Source organism: Aquarana catesbeiana, linkage group LG11 (assembly GCF_042186555.1).
Source record: "Aquarana catesbeiana isolate 2022-GZ linkage group LG11, ASM4218655v1, whole genome shotgun sequence".
NCBI lineage: Eukaryota > Metazoa > Chordata > Amphibia > Anura > Ranidae > Aquarana > Aquarana catesbeiana.
In genome coordinates this window covers 190,312,384-190,329,115 of record NC_133334.1, presented here as the reverse complement: position 1 = coordinate 190,329,115, position 16,732 = coordinate 190,312,384, and the positions used below count along the sequence as shown (strand labels likewise).

Below are 16,732 nucleotides of genomic sequence, written 5' to 3'. Positions count from 1 at the left end.
TGGTAAATGGTTTTTAAATGTTTTTACAAATAAATATCTGAAAAGTGTGGTGTACATTTGTAGTCAATACTTTGTAGAACCACCTTTCCTGCAATTACAGCTGCAAGTCTTTTTGGTGATGTCTCTACCAGCTTTGCACATCTAGGAGAGTTTCATTTTTGCCCATTCTTTTTTGCAAAATAGCTCCAGCTCTGTCAGATTGGATGGAGAGCGCCTGAACAGCAATTTTCAAGTCTTGCCACAGATTTTCAATTGGATTCAGGTCTGGACTTTGACTGGGCCATTCTAACACATGAATATGCTTTGATCTAAACCATTCCATTGTAGCTCTGGCTGTATGTTTAGGGTCGTTGTCCGGCTGGAAGGTGAATCTCCACCATAGTCGCAAGTCTTTAGCAGACTCACAGAGTTACTCACATAAGATTTCCCTGTATGTGGCTTCATCCATCTTGCCATCAACTCTGACCAGCTTTCCTGTCCTTTCTGAAGAAAAGCATCACCACAACATGATGCTGCCATCACCATGTTTCACGGTGGGGATCGGGTGTTCAGGGTGATGTGCAGTGTTAGTTTTCTGCTATACATAGCATTTTGCTTTTAGGCCAAAAGGTTAAATTTTGGTATCATCTGACCAGAGCACCTTCTTCTACATGTTTGCTGTGTCCCGCACATGGCTTCTCACAAACTGCTAACGAGACTTTTTATGGCTTTCTTTCAACAATTTATAACAAGAGGGTTACTAAAGCGCTGATATGGACCTGATTACTAATGTGAAAAACTTGTTCAGCTGCAGCTATTTAAATGTGCTCTGTTGCCATATACAAAATAATACAATAAAAATAGTGCGCTTAAAAATAACTATAAATAATAGATAATCGTACAACAATATAATATCCAATAATTCAAACTTGTACTCCATAAACAATTCCTAGTGCTCCTTCCGCTGTGAAAAGTAATATGATCCAAATTATACACACAATGTTAATAAAAATATGATAAGAAATATGGAGAGAAAGTCCCCTGGAGGAAAAAATCCAAAAACCCGAGTCAAATAACACTCTCCAGATCATGGATCCCCACTCCGATGAGCTTATGGATTTCCCGTGGTTCAAATGGTCTGTTTTTCTCCCAAATTGACGATTTCTAAAAAGTTGCTCTCAAACATAAAAAGCCATCATTGCGCAAGATTGCTGTGTTTTCATAAACCCCCGATTAATGTAGGCTATTCACTCACATTTGGTTTGGTTCAAAAAACGCTCTTAAAACAATCAGTGGTGCACGCAGCTTTCCTCCTCACTGCACGTCTGGTATAGCGAAACACCGAAGGCGACGTCGCTGGCTCCTCCCGACACGTTGCGTCACAGGTCACGTGACTTCCTCAAGGGAAATGAAGCCACGTGACTGTGTATCGGTTGCCATAGTAACATAAACATTGGATCATCATGCCGTCAATCACGTTTATACATACTCGATTAACACATTTCTTAAGGAGAATAATAGAAATAGTGATCTTTATAAACAATTCTTCAAAACGGGCTGCATAGCGCAATCTGTACCTACCTAAAAACAACAATATATCCCACTTTTAATAATAAAATATTTAAAATATATTTAAAATAAAAAATAAACATTATAAAACGCTCCATCTAGTGGTGAATAATGGAAATAACATTCATACTGAATTACATATAAAAATACTAAAAAAAAAAAAAAAAAAAAAAAATCTGAACTAATTGAGATCGGAACCAATTCAATTGGCAATAAGGGAAAATATTCCAAAACTACACAGAAATCATTAAAAATCAGAAATAAAATTGACGTAGAAGTCAATACTCAACCCCATTGGCGAGAGAGTAGCAATCTCAAAAATCCATCTTGATTCACATTTACTTAACTCTCACAAAGTTGTCACTAAATGATATATTGCTCACACAGGCCATGGGCATATGTGGAATTGCACCCCAAAATACATTTAGCTGCTTCTCCTGAGTATGGGGATACCACATGTGTGGGACTTTTTAGGAGCCTAGCTGCGTACAGGGCCCCGAAAACCAATCACCGCCTTATGGATTTCTAAGGGTGTAAATTTTTGATTTCACTCTTCACTGCCTATCACAGTTTCGGAGGCCATGGAATGCCCAGGTGGCACAACCCCCCCCCCCTCCAAATGACCCCGTTTTGGAAAGTAGACACCCCAAGCTATTTGCTGAGAGGCATGGTGAGTATTTTGCAGCTCTCATTTGTTTTTGAAAATGAAGAAAGACAAGAAAAAATTTTTTTTTTTCTTTTTTCAATTTTCAAAACTTTGTGACAAAAAGTGAGGTCTGCAAAATACTCACTATACCTCTCAGCAAATAGCTTGGGGTGTCTACTTTCCAAAATGGGGTCATTTGGGGGAGTTTTTTGCCACCCGGGCATTCCATGACCTCCGAAACTGTGATAGGCAGTGAAGAGTGAAATCAAAAATTTACCCCCTTAGAAAGCCTGAAGGCGGTGCTTGGCTTTCGGGGTCCCGTGCGCGGCTAGGCTCCCAAAATGTCTCACACGTGGTATCCCCGTACTCAGGAGAAGCAACAGAATGTATTTTGGGGTGTAATTTCACATATTCCCATGGCATTTTGAGCAATATATCATTTAGTGACAACTTTGTGCAAAAAAAAAAAAAAAAAAAAAAAAGAAATTGTCTCTTTCCCGCAACTTGTGTCACAATATAAAATATTCCATGGACTCGACATGCCTCTCAGCAAATAGCTTGGGGTGTCTACTTTTCAAAATGGGGTCATTTGGGGGGGGGGTTTGAACTGTCCTGGCATTTTATGCACAACATTTAGAAGCTTATGTCACACATCACCCACTCTTCTAACCACTTGAAGACAAAGCCCTTTCTGACACTTTTTGATTACATGAAAAAATTATTTTTTTTTGCAAGAAAATTACTTTGAACCCCCAAACATTATATATTTTTTTAAAGCAAATGCCCTACAGATTTAAATGGTGGGTGTTTCATTTTTTTTTTTCAAACAGTATTTGCGCAGCGATTTTTCAAACGCATTTTTTGGGGAAAAAACACACTTTTTTAAATTTTAATGCACTAAAACACACTATATTGCCCAAATGTTTGATGAAATAAAAAAGATGATCTTAGGCCGAGTACATGGATACCAAACATGACATGCTTTAAAATTGCGCACAAACGTGCAGTAGCGACAAACTAAATACATGTTTAAAAGCCTTTACAGGTTACCACTTTAGATTTACAGAGGAGGTCTACTGCTAAAATTACTGCCCTCGATCTGACCTTCGCGGTGATACCTCACATGCATGGTGCAATTGCTGTTTACATTTGACGCCAGACCGACGCTTGCGTTCGCCTTAGCGCGAGAGCAGGGGGGACAGGAGTGCTTTTTTTTTTTTTTTTTTCTTTATTATTTTTTTGCTTTTTTATCTTATTTTTAAACTGTTCCTTTCATATTTTTTTTTTAAATCATTTTTATTGTTATCTCAGGGAATGTAAATATCCCCTATGATAGCAATAGGTAGTGACAGGTACTCTTTTTTGAAAAAATTGGGGTCTATTAGACCCTAGATTTCTCCTCTGCCCTCAAAGCATCTGACCACACCAAGATCGGTGTGATAAAATGCTTTCCCAATTTCCCAATGGCACTGTTTACATCCGGCGAAATCTAAGTCATAAAATGCTTGTAGCTTCCGGTTTCTTAGGCCATAGAGATGTTTGGAGCCACTCTGGTCTCTGATCAGCTCTATGGTCAGCTGGCTGAATCACCGGCTGCATTCTCAGGTTCCCTGTTGAGACAGGAGAGCCAGAGAAAAACACGGAAGACGGTGGGGGGGGGGGGCATTCCCTCCCACTGCTTGTAAAAGCAGTCTAGAGGCTAATTAGCCGCTAGGATTGCTTTTACATGAAAGCCGACCGCTGGCTGAAAAGAATGATACCAAGATGATACCTAAACATGCAGGCATCATTCTGGTATAACCACTCAAAGTCGTGAATGGTGTACCCGAAGACCAAAAAATGGTTAACAATAAAGCACAGTAAACGGTAAAGTATAAAAAATTGCATACCTGAAAAGCAAACATGATAAAACATAATAACAATAAAACATTGCAGAATAGAATACAGTAAAAAAGAGCAGAACAATAGAGAGAATAGAGAGAGAGAGAACAATAAAACGACAACTATTTTATTTTATTTTATATTTTTGTTTGTGGTTTTTTTTTTTTTTTTTTTTACACTTTTTTTTGTAACTAACTTTTATAACTGTAACCGGATCCAGGTTCGGGTCTCTCAAAATGCGATGGCATCTTGGGAGACCCTGTGAAAGTGTGCCTAGTCTGTGCAGTGCTGTACCCTACGCTAATACTCAACTAGTGTATGGTAGCGTTCAAAACATTCACCAATGCAAAGACCAGGATTGTCAGGACAGGAGGGACAATAATAGCGGGTGTCACGCCTATATCCACGCTTGCTGCAGACACAACATCTTTTTTGGGGGGGTTCATTGGGTAGGGGTACTCGGGAGGACATAAAGAAAATGCCTCACATGCAGCTGACTGCATTTGGTTGGGGATGTGAATGGGGGAAGTACGGGCGCTGCAGAAGTGGTGGGTTCCCAATTATTAGGATTGGCGAATGCAGCAGGAAGGGCACTATGGGCACGACGGGCCTGTGTTTGTCTTCTTGGTGGCAGCGGGACACTACTTGTGCTTGCCACCTCACCAGCTTGAACTGCACTTATGGGACTCGCCACGTCACCAAGTGTTACTGCAGTGCTGGTTTGACCACGACTGGGGAGTACTAGGCCGCTGGCGCTTGCCAGTTCACCAAAACGCTACCAAAAAATCTGTTAGCGATCAGGCCTGACTCTGCAAACGCTGCAGTTATGCGTTTAGTGTTTTGTAAGTGACAGTGATCGATCGATACTGCACTTGGGTGGGCTGGGCCGGGCCAGGCGGAGGGGCAAAACGCAGGTGCTAGCAGGTATCTGGGCTGATCCCGCTAACACTGCGTTTTTGGGAACCCTAAACTGCTGGGGACGCTAGTATAGATCTGATCGGATCAGATATTGATCCGTACAGATACTATACCACTAAGGGAGGCGTATGCTGCGTGCGTGGGTGTTAGCAGTACTGGCGCTAATCTGACACTGCCTGGGGCGACGTATATCACCGCCGGGCAATCAGGAGGCTAAACCTTTATTCGGTAATAAACGGCGGGTGCCCTGACACTATAAAAAATAAACGAACTAACCAGCGTCAACCGTAACAGTTATACGGTGATCAGTGGTGAAAGGGTTAACTAGGGGGCAATCAAGGGGTTAAAACCTTTATTAGATAGTATATGGGGGTCCCTGTCGCTATAAAACGCTGACGGCGAACCTAAATATTTACGTCCCTAACTAGCGTCACCAGCGACACTAATACAGCGATCAGAAAAATGATCGCTTAGCGACACTGGTGACGGGGGTGATCAAGGGGTTAAAACTTTATTAGGGGGGTATCCTAGACCTACAGGGGGCTAACACTCACTGACCAAACACTTCTAACTGTCACAAACTGACACCATGCAGTAATCAAAAAAAAAAAAAAAAAAACACTGCTTGGTGTCAGTTTGACAGGGGGGGGGGGGGGATCGGGGGTGTAAAGTATGCCTGGCATGTTCTACTGTGTGTGTATGTTTTGTGCACTCACTTGTCTTCTCTCCTCGGCGCCGGAACGGAAACTGCCGAGCCGAGGAGAGATGACATCACATCCTCTGCCTGTGTGTACTATACAGAGGCAGAGGATGTTTCTCATTGGCTGGGAGCGATCGCGAGGGGGGGGGGGCCACGATCGGATGGCCTCCCCCTCATCACGGAACGCTCCCAGACAAAAAGCCGACCGCCGCTGGCACCGGGGGGGGGGGGGTCCGATCGTACCAGGTATGTGATTTTGCCTGCCCGTGCCGCTCTGTTCACGTATATATGCGTGAGGCGGTCGGCAAGTGGTTAAATGGGATTGGAATGGGAGCAAAATATGCACCAAGCATTGCTAATATATTTATGGCCACAAATGAATATATTCATGGGAAGATGAAGTTCTATATCCTGATATCCCTATGCAATTGGTAAAGATTTATAGACAATTCCATTATAATTTGGAATGGGGATAAAACCAGTTTGATCCAATCCTTTGAAAAATTAAATAATAATCAAAAAAATATTAAATTGTCATATGATATCAATGAGAAGACTATCCATTTTCTGGATCTGGAAATACAAATTGATGATCAAAAAACTAAAAAACATTCTTTAAGCCAGTAGAGAGGAATAGTTATATGCCAGTTGATCGCTGCCATTATGATCCATGGCTAATAAATATACCCAAGGGACAAATGATCCGCTTAAGAAGAAACTGTAGTAGTCAGAATGATTTTTTTAGAACAAGCACAAAGTAGGGGAGAAATGTATCCATAAAGGCTATAATGAAAAATTCATAAAAAGGAGAAAACCCAAGAAGTATAAACTTTACCGAGAGAAGTATTAATCCAAGACGAAGAAAAAATAGTGGGCCAGAAGTACCTATAATTTTGAGCTATAATATTCAACATAGGCAAGTTGAACATATAATTAAAAACATTGGTCATTGCTTAAAGCAGATAGACAACTGAGGATTGTTTTGCCAGAGAAACTGCAATTCATATATAGAAAGGCTCCAACCCTTAGGGACCTGATAGCCAAAAATATCCCAGATCCACCAATAAAATCGCAAGAGTTCATGGTTTATCAAGGCAAAAGATTTTTTCTGTGCAAAAAAATGCTATGCATGTAGGAATACAAATTTCAATGGCCAAAAATGTACTAAGTTTACCTTTAACACCACCAAAAAAGAATACCAGTTAAAAGATTTTATCTCATGTAGGACAGAAGGGTTAGTATATATGTTGCAACGTCCATGTTCATTGCAATATATAGGAACAACAAAACGACCCATGTGGAAAAGGATACAGGAACACATACAAAATATAATGAATGTTTTTTTAAAGCATAGTGTATCTAGGCACTTTTTACAATGTCATAATAAAAATCCAATGGGTCTCAAGTTCTGGGCAATTGATAAATATATACCCCATTGGAGAGGGAGTCACCGGGTCACCTAGAGTTAAGTAAATGTGAATCAAGATGAATTTTTGAGATTGGTACTCTCTCACCAATGGGATTGAATATTGACTTCGACCTAATTGTTTTATTTCTGATTTTTAATTATTTGTGTAGTTTTGGAATTTTTTCCCTAGATGCCAAATGAATTGGTTCCGATCTCATGTAGTTAATTCTGATTTTTTTTTTTAATTAGTATTTTTATATGTAATTCCATATGAATGTTATTTCCATTATTCGCTACTAGATGGAGCGCTTTATGTTTATTTTTTATTTTAAATATATTTTAAATATTTTATCAATTATTAAAAGTGGGATATAGTGTTATTTTTAGGTAGGTGCAGATTGCGCTATGCAGCCCATTTTGAAGAATTGTTTATAAAGATCACTATTTGTATTATTCTCCTTAAGAAAATTGTTAATCAGTATGGAGTATGTATAAACGTGATTGACGGCATGATTCAATGATTCTTATGTCACTATGGCAACTGATACATAAAGTGCGGCTTAAATCCCATTCCGTTCGTCATATGGCTATATTTTCCTTGAGAAAGTCACGTGACCTGTGATGGAACGCGTCAGCAGGACCCAGCGACGTCATCTCCGGTGTTTCACTATACTGGACGTGCAGTGAGGAGGAAAGCTATGTGCACCGCTGATCGTTTTAAGGGCGTTTTTGAACCAAACCAAATGTGAGTGAATAGCCTACATTAATCAGGGGTTTATGAATACACAGCAATCTTGCGCAATGTCGTCTTTTTAGAAATCGTCAATTTGGGAGAAAAACAGACCATTTGAACCACGGGAAATCCATAAGCTTATCGGAGTGGGGCTCCATGATCTGGAGAGTGTTATTTGACTCAGGTTATTGATTTATCTATTCTCTGAAGGTGAATAGGATTTTTGCCTCCAGGTGGTGGTTCATCTCTGTTGGGACTTTCTCTCCATATTTCTTATCATATTTTTATTAATATTGTGTGTATATTTGGATCATACTTCTTTTCACAGAGAAAGGAGCACTAGGAATTGTTTATGGAGTACAAGTTTGGATTATTGGATATTATATTGTTGTGCGATATCTATTATTATCTATAGTTAGGTTTAAGCGCACTATTAGTTGACCCGTGGACAGATTCTCCCACCTGAGCAGCTCCTCCAGAGTTACCATGGGCCTTTTGGCTGCTTCTCTGATTAAGGCTCTCATTGCCCGGCCTGTCAATTTAGGTGGACAGCCATGTCTTGGTAAGTTTCCAGTTGCGCCATACTCTATTTTTGGATGATGACATGAACAATGCTCTGTGAGATGTTTAAAGCTTGGGATTTTTTTTTTTTTATAACCTAACCCTGCTTTCAACTTCTCCACAACTTAATCCCTGACCTGTCTGGTGTGTTCCTTGGCCTTCATGATGCCGTTTGTTCACTAAGGTTCTTCAACAAACCTCTGAGTGTTCACAGAACAGCTTTATTTATACTGTGATTAAATTAAACACAGGTGGACTCTTATTTACTAATTAGGTGACTTCTGATGGCAATTGATTCCACTAGATTTTAGTTAGGGGCATCAGAGTAAAGGGGCTGAATAAATGCACGCCACACTTTTACATATTTGTAAAAAAAAAAAAAAAAAAAAAAAAAAAAAAATTGGAAACCATTTATAATTTTTCATAAAAATAGGCTAGCAAGTATAAAGGTCATAACAAATCATATCAGTTTACATACAGAGAGCAGCAAATATGTCAATACATGCTTCAAAACCTTTAATTCAGAGTCTCATTGGCTGAAAGCCAGCATTGCCACACCTTGTCAAATTTTTGGGGGCAACCCCTGCTCAAGTACGTGTAGCTGCTGACTTTTAAAGGATAAGTGCACCTTTGTTCACATTTTTTTCCTCTAAATTCCAGCTCCCCTATGTACCAATATAGCATTCATGTACTTTTTTTGCAAAAATATCAAAGCTTTCCATTAAATCTTCAGACACTTCACTTGTCCTCATCCATGTTTCCAAACGTATCCATTGCTTCTGCCTTACTTCCTGGTCAGACTATAGGTCATGACACAGGAAGGATTTGACCAGCTGACCTCATCAGCACACACCCAGCATCAGCCACCCTCTCTCAGATGCATGTTTTTTAAACGAAATGCAATCAGTGATCACCCTTCTTACTAAATACACAATATACAATCAGATTGCATAGTGTATGGCCATCTTTATACAAGTACATAGGAGGGAGTCGACAGAAACACTCAGCTGTCAAGCCCCGTTCACATCTCTGCATAGCGGGAACTCATATGCGTTTTTTTTTTTTTTTTTTAGCGAGGGGGAGAGGCAGTTTGGAGCATTTTCACTCATCACACATAGGGCAGGCCATCCACCTGAATTGGCTGCCCTACACACAACAATCGCCCCAAAGAAGCTTCAGAACTATTTTTTAGAGTGGAGTTTGGTGTGTTTTTTTGCTTCAATTTTTGGTGTAGTGCATTTCTGAAATGCATGGAAATACACAGATGTGAAGGGAGCCTCATTGTTCATGCGTTAAAACGCAACAAATTCACTTTCAGGCCCCATTCATAGTGGGAGCGAACAGTTTGTGTCTCGATTTTCCTTTGATATGCATAAGGCAGCCTGTTGATTTCAATTGGCTGCACTACATGTGGCTTATGGGACATATTGGCATTTTGTGTGTTTGTTTTTTACTTTGCATTTTTTGCCACTTGTCTTTTCACATGGCAAAATGTGCGTTTGCTTCTGTGTTTGGTGTGCCGTTAACAATTAATGGCACTGAAAGCGCATATAGCAGTGGTTCTCAACTCCAGTCCTCGGGACCCACCAACAGTCCAGATTTTAAGTATTACCTTGGGGAGTTGCAGACTAGAATACTGCAATCACTGAGAAGCAAGTGATATCACCTGTGATGTATTTCAGCTATCTTGCAAACCTGGCCTGTTGGTGGGTCCTGAGGACTGGAGTTGAGAACCACTGGCATATAGTAATTTTAGCTGTATAAAGATGGCCATACACTATACAATCTCCTTTAGAGCTGTCATCAATTATGTATAGGGTTGCCACCTCATCCCTTTAAACCCAAATACATATGAATTACATTATAGGTTCTGAGGCAAATTAAACGCAGATAAGGAAACAAGTGAGTTTAATTTCCACCTTAACCAGCCACAGAACCTGTGTAATTAATATGTGTTTGGGTTTAAAGGGATGAGGCGGCAACTCTATGTAGTGCCTGCCTGATTGGAATCAGAGTGATTGGCTCGATAGGTGTTCCCTTCTATTTTATAAATTTGGTAAATCTAAAGGAGATTGTACAACTAGATTGTATAGTATATGGCCACCTTTATACACCTAAAATTAACCTAGTTGCACTTTCAGTGCCATTAACTGTTAACGGCACAGCAAACACACAGTTTGCCATTTGAAAAAACGAGTGGCGCAAAAAACACAGTAAAAAACAAGCAACGCCAAAACTTTCCATGAGCCACATGTAGTGTTTCCCATTGAAATCAACGGGCTTCCTTATGGGTGTCACAGGAAAAACGAGCCACAAAATGTGCGTTCCCACTATGCTAGATGTGAATGGGGCCTGAAAGTGAAATTGGTGCCTTAACACAAGAACAATGAGGCTCCATTAACATCTGTGCATTTTCTTTCATTTCAGTGCCATTCAAAAAAAAAAAAAAAAAAAATCGGAGTTACTTAACGGTAACGTCCTTTTCCAGGAGTCTTTCAGGACAGCACCATAGAGAGACCTTGGCTCCTCCCCTTCTGAGGAAACACCGCCTTCAATTTCTAGATTTAATACTCACCGCTCAGTTCTTCAAGAGGACCTCCGGCTAGCTGGGGAGACACAAGAACACGTCATAATAACTTTTATCTTACCTGACGTTCTTCTGCGATTAACTCTTCAGAAATGTCCCTGAATTAGGGTGGGTATCTGTGCTGTCCTGAAAGACTCCTGGAAAAGGACGTTACCGGTAAGTAACTCCGATTTTCCCATTTCTGTCTTTCAGGACAGCACCATAGAGAGGATGAGCGAGCACCTTACCTTAGGGTGGGACTACTGCCTGCAGAACCTTACGCCCAAAAGCCTGGTCTTGACAGAAGGTCCAAACTGTAGTGTCTCACGAACGTGTCAAATCTGGACCACGTTGCCGCTCTACAGATCTGTTCTGGAGACGCACCAGCCCACTCTGCCTGAGAGGTCGCCACTGCCCTGGTGGTATGTGCCCTAACACCCTTTGGGGCCTCTAAACCACTGACTACATACGCCTGGCTGATAGCTAACCTCAACCATCTGGCTATAGTGCGCCTAGAGGCTTTGCCTCCCTTTCTGGTTCATGAAAACAAAACAAAAAGGGAATCAGACTTTTTAAATGGTTTTGTATCCTCCAAGTACTGAAGGACACACCTTCTCACATCCAACTTATGAAAAAAATGTTCCTGTTCCCTCACAGGATTTAAACAGAAGGCGGGCAAAACTATTTCCTGGCCTCTATGAAAACCCGAGGCCACTTTCGGCAAAAAAGCCGGATCGGTTCTAAAAATTACCTGGTCCGGAAATATCTGAAAAAAGGGTGCCCTAATAGAAAGGGCTTCGAGTTCACTCACTCTCCTTGCCGTAGTGATTGCCACCAAAAACACCGTTTTGAGGGTAATCCATTTTAACGTACAAGTTCCTAATGACTCATAAGGTTCCCCCGTAAGGGCCTGTAGAACCAGAGAAAGATCCCACATTGGGAAGGGAGAGACCCTCAGTGGTCTCTGTCTACTCAATGCCTTAAAAAAAAAAAATCTAACTATCCACGGATCTGTGGCTAGCTGTTTTTCTAGAAAAACGCTCAGAGTGGAAACTTGACCTTTCAGGGTGCCAAGTGCTAACCCCTTGTCCGTCCCTGATTGCAGAAACTCTAGAACCGCTATGGAGCTGTGTACATCAAAGGAACTTTCTGTGCACCAGCTATTAAAACGTTTCCACGTCTTTTGGTAGATAACCTGGGTTTCCTTTTTCCTGCAATTTAGGAGGGTTTCCACGAAGCGATCTGAGAAACCTCTGCCCTTCAGCAACTCTTCTTCAGTAGCCAAGCTGCGAGGTTCCATCTCTCCACCTGGGGACAACAGACTGGCCCCTGGGAAAGAATATTCTCCTGAACTGGCAGAAACCAGGGAGGTTCTGCTGGTAGACTTTTTAAGATGGAAAACCAAGGCCTTCTGGGCCAATGTGGCGCAATTAGAATGAGGGTAGTGCTTTCCAGCTGGAACTTCCTCAGTACGGCTGGGATCAGTACATGAGGGGGGAAGGCATAACACCTGGCGAAAGGCCAGCTCTGAGCCAGTGCGTCTACTCCTAGGGCTCCATCCCATCGGTTCAGGGAGAAGAAAAGATGAGCCTTCCTGTTTTCTCTTGACGCAAAAAGGTCTACGCACGGCCTTCCCCACTTCTGGGATATTGCCTCGAAAACCTCCTGGTTCAAAACCCAGTCGCCTTCTCTCAGCCGCTTCCTGCTGAGGAAATCAGCCACCAGATTTTGTTCCCCCCTTCAGATGCACCACCGAGAGGGATAGAACATTTAATTTGGCCCACTTGAGAATGCTTTCTGCCAGGGCCCACAAGGGTCTGCTCTTGGTACCCCCCTGCCTGTTTATGTAAGCTACAGCTGAAGAGTTGTCCGACCGGACTCTCACATGCTGCCCGTGAAGTTCCTTCTGAAAGGCTCTGAGAGCCAAAGCCACCGCTCTCAGCTCCTTCCAGTTCGAGGATCTTTTTGCGTCTTCCCTCAGCCAGACACCTTGGACTATCCGGGAATCCAGATGCGCCCCCGAACCTGTGCCGCTTGCATCGGTCGTGACTCACCTGTACACTGGAAGAACCCACTCCAGACCCTGTGAGAGATTGGCCCCTCTTCTCCACCACCATATGGATCTCTTGATTTGACCTGGTATGGTTATCAGGGAGTCCAAAGACCCCTGACTGTGGTCCCAAACCCTCAGGATGAAGAGTTGTAAAGGGCGAAAATGTAACCCTGCCCACTGAACTGCTGAAAGTGCTGCCGTCAGTAACCCCAGGGCTGACATAGCCTTTCTTACTGATATCTGTTGGCTGCCCTGGAGTAATAACATTGCCTTGTCTACCTTCTGGATTTTCTCCAACGGAAGGAAGACCCTTTGTTTCGTTGCATCCAACAGGTAACCCAGAAAGATTACCTTTTGTGATGGAATCAAATTGGATTTGTCCAGGTTCAAGAGCCAACCTAGAGCCTCTAGGATGTCTCTTGTAAACTGCAGGTCCCGCGCCAACTGCTCCGGGGAAGAGGCAAACAGGAGAAGATCGTCTAGATATGCGATCACGGAGATGCCCTTGATTCGTAGGAAAGCTGAGACTTCTACCAAGACTTTGGTGAAGATGCGGGGGGAAGAGGATAGCCCGAAGGGAAGAGCCCTGAACTGCCAGTGAAACGTCCCTTCTCTGGTATTTACCGCCAGCCTGAGGAACTTCTGACACCGCTCCGCGATTGGAATGTGTAGGTAGGCATCCCTCAAGTCTACCGATGCCATGAAGCAGTTCGGAGGAAGGATTGTCTTCACCGAGTAGATGGAGTCCATTCGGAACCTCCTGTAGGTGAGCGAGACATTCAGAGGCTTCAGATTCAGGATGAGCCTGAATTTTCCCGAGGGTTTGTGCACCACAAAAATGTGGGAATAAAAGCCTCTGCCTGTCTCTCCTTCCGGAACTCAAACCACCACCTCCTGTTCCTCCAGCTCCTGGAGGGAGGAAAGAAGAGCTGCTGACCTTTCTGTGCATTTTGGTAGCGTGGTGACCAAGAGTCTGCGTGGTGGAGATTCTGCAAACTCTAACCTGTACCCTCTTCTTATGATCCCCAAAATAAAATGGTTGGAGGTGATCATCTCCCACTGTGGAAGGAAGGCCCCCAATCTTCCTCCCACCGTGATTCTGTCACTTAGTCTTTTTGGGCTGTTCAGGAGGGCGAAAAATAGCCCCCCCATGCCCTTTACCCTTCTGTCCCCAACCCTTTTTCTGTTGTTCAGATTTTGGGGGGTCCAACTTCTTCCAGGGCCGAGACTTTCTTTTAGTCTCTGCAAGTTTCCTTTTAAGAGGAAACGCCTTCTTCCTGGATTGTTTCCTTAGAAGTTCCTGCCTCTATGTGCGCTTTAATTTGCGTTAACCAGTACTCCATGTTTCGTGCCACCACTGTGGATGCCATGGCGGGTTTGAGGTTACCCAGGGAAGAGTCCCAGGATTTTTTCAAGAGGGAATCTATCCTCTTGTCTATGGGATCTGGGAGTGCCCCCATGTCCTCAAAGGCCAGGTCAGTGTGCCTGGAGACCTGAGAAAAGGCTGCGTCTAGTTTAGGCGATTTGTTCTATACCAGCGCCTCCTCCTCTGCAAAGGGAAACCTATGTTTAAGTGCTCTTGAAAAGAAAGGTTTCCTTTCGGGGTCTTGCCATTCTTTTTTAATGGCGTCGACCAAGACCTCATGTACTGGGAACACCTTCCTCTTATGTTCCCCTAGGCCCCTATACATCTGGTCGTGGAGTGATAGCTTCTTCCTTTCCTCCTGGATTCCTAGTGTGGTATGGATGGCTCCTAGGAGCTCCTCCACTTCTTCCAGGGAAAGCTTGTAGCGATGAAGATCTTGTGGATTCCCCTTCCACCTCCTCTCCCTCCGATTCCCCCTGGGAATCTGAAGAAACGCTATCAGGCTCCTCCTCTACCTCGAGTCTGGCACCTCCTGGATTCTCTCCACTACCCGAGGGAGCATCCATTAAGGATTGAGGAACACTCTGCTGTGCTGGTGGAGAAATAATCTGAGGCTGTGGCAACTGAAGACTGGAAAAAAGTGTCTTAAAGGATTGCACAGTGTTAGAAAGCTCCTTGACGGACGCTGCTAGATCCGAACACTGTTCTCCTGACTGCTCCCTTACTAACCCCTCTATACACTCCTTACAGAGGGGCTTGGACCAAGACTCCCCCCATTGTGGCTCTGCATGAGGGGCATTTTTTCTTGGTATTGTGGGGCGACTTACTTTTCTCCGTAGACTTGCCCTGTGAATACATTTAAAAAAGGGGGCAATCAGCCAAACTATCCACCAGCACTAACACGGAGGGCCACCAGGGGTGCGCTTCCCAGGACCAACCACCACCAGGGACCTGGTCACAGCCCTCCCCCCCCACCACCAAGGGGAGTTTACACCTGTGGAGCTTACAGGAAAAAGTAAGGGAACACCACCCCAGGGTTCCTCTTACCTTAGAGTGGCTGGTGCAGGATTCTCCAGGAGCGGTTCGCGAAGCCTCTGCTTCCGACATCTCCTTCAGAGGAAAGTGGTTTCCCAGGCCCCTGTGTGCTGTCCCCACAGCAGATATGAGGCAGCACCAGCCGAACGCGCGGTCCGCCTCCAAACTCCGCGACCGGAACCGGAAGTCACGGGTCAGACGGAAGCACTGACCCCCGCCGGAAATGACGTCACCCGCCCTCCGACCCAGTGCTCAGAGCTCCCACACTGGCTGCTAGTGCAGGGCGGTCTCCCTGTGCCTCCGCCTATGCCACCGCTGGACAGAAGGAAGCGGACCCCCTCCAGCTTACAGCTTCGCCAAGAGAAGCTGGAGGAGCGTGATATGCAGTCATCTAAGGTACCCAGCCACACTAGTCTCACAGACTGCAGTGCAAAAACCTGAGCAGGGGAGAGAGAGAGAGACCCTGGTCCACCCCCCTAAGCTCCGCCCGTATTTAGCCCCAGCCTCCCTGGCTGTTCAGCTCTGGCTCCTTGCGATGTCTCCCCACTGGAGGAAACACCAGAACTGGGGGGCCGGGGGGAGCGGTGAGGATTAAATCTAGAATTTGAAGGCGGTGTTTCCTCCGAAGGGGAGGAGCCAAGGTCTCTCTATGGTGCTGTCCTGAAAGACGGAAATGGGAAAAAAAAGATCTGAAGCTTCTTTGGGGAAATTGCTGCGTGTAAGGCAGCCCATTAAGGTGGATGGGCTGCCCTGCATGCGATGAGTAAAAATGCTCCAAAACCAGCCCCCCCCGCGCAAAAAAACAAACAAAAAACGCATGTGGGAATGCAGAAATGTGAGCGGGGGCTTGACAGCTGAGCGTTTCTGTCAACTCCCGATGTACTTGTAAAAAGATGGCCATACACTATGCAATCTGATTGTATATTGTGTATTTAGTGAGAAGGGTTATCAATGATTGCTTGCATTCAATTAAAAAAAGTGCAGCTGGGAATGGGTGGGTAGGAGGGTGGATGATGCAGGGTGCGTGCTAATGAGGTCAGCTTGTCAACTGCTTCCTGTGTCATGACCTATAGCCTGATCAGAAAGGCAGAAACAATGGATATGTTTGGAAACATGGACAAGTGTCTGTATATTTAATGGAAAGCTTTGATATTTTAGCAAAAAAGTACATGATTGCTATATTGGCACATAGGGGAGCTGGGATTTAGAGAAATTAAAAGTGAACAAAAAGTTAAATGTCCCACAGTCCAGCGATGCAGCTGCCCGAAGCCTCGCTTCTCTCTCTCCCCTCGACACTGGCATTGCAAGTGTGGGCAC

The 16,732-nt window shown here is 43.8% G+C and overlaps 1 protein-coding gene across 3 annotated transcripts in view; it reads right to left on the bottom strand.

Annotated features, from left to right (window-relative positions):
- Positions 1–16,732, bottom strand: part of SPTBN2 (spectrin beta, non-erythrocytic 2) — a 1,434,510-nt gene that overhangs the window by 11,583 nt on the left and 1,406,195 nt on the right. The gene's annotated exons all lie outside the window — the stretch shown is intronic.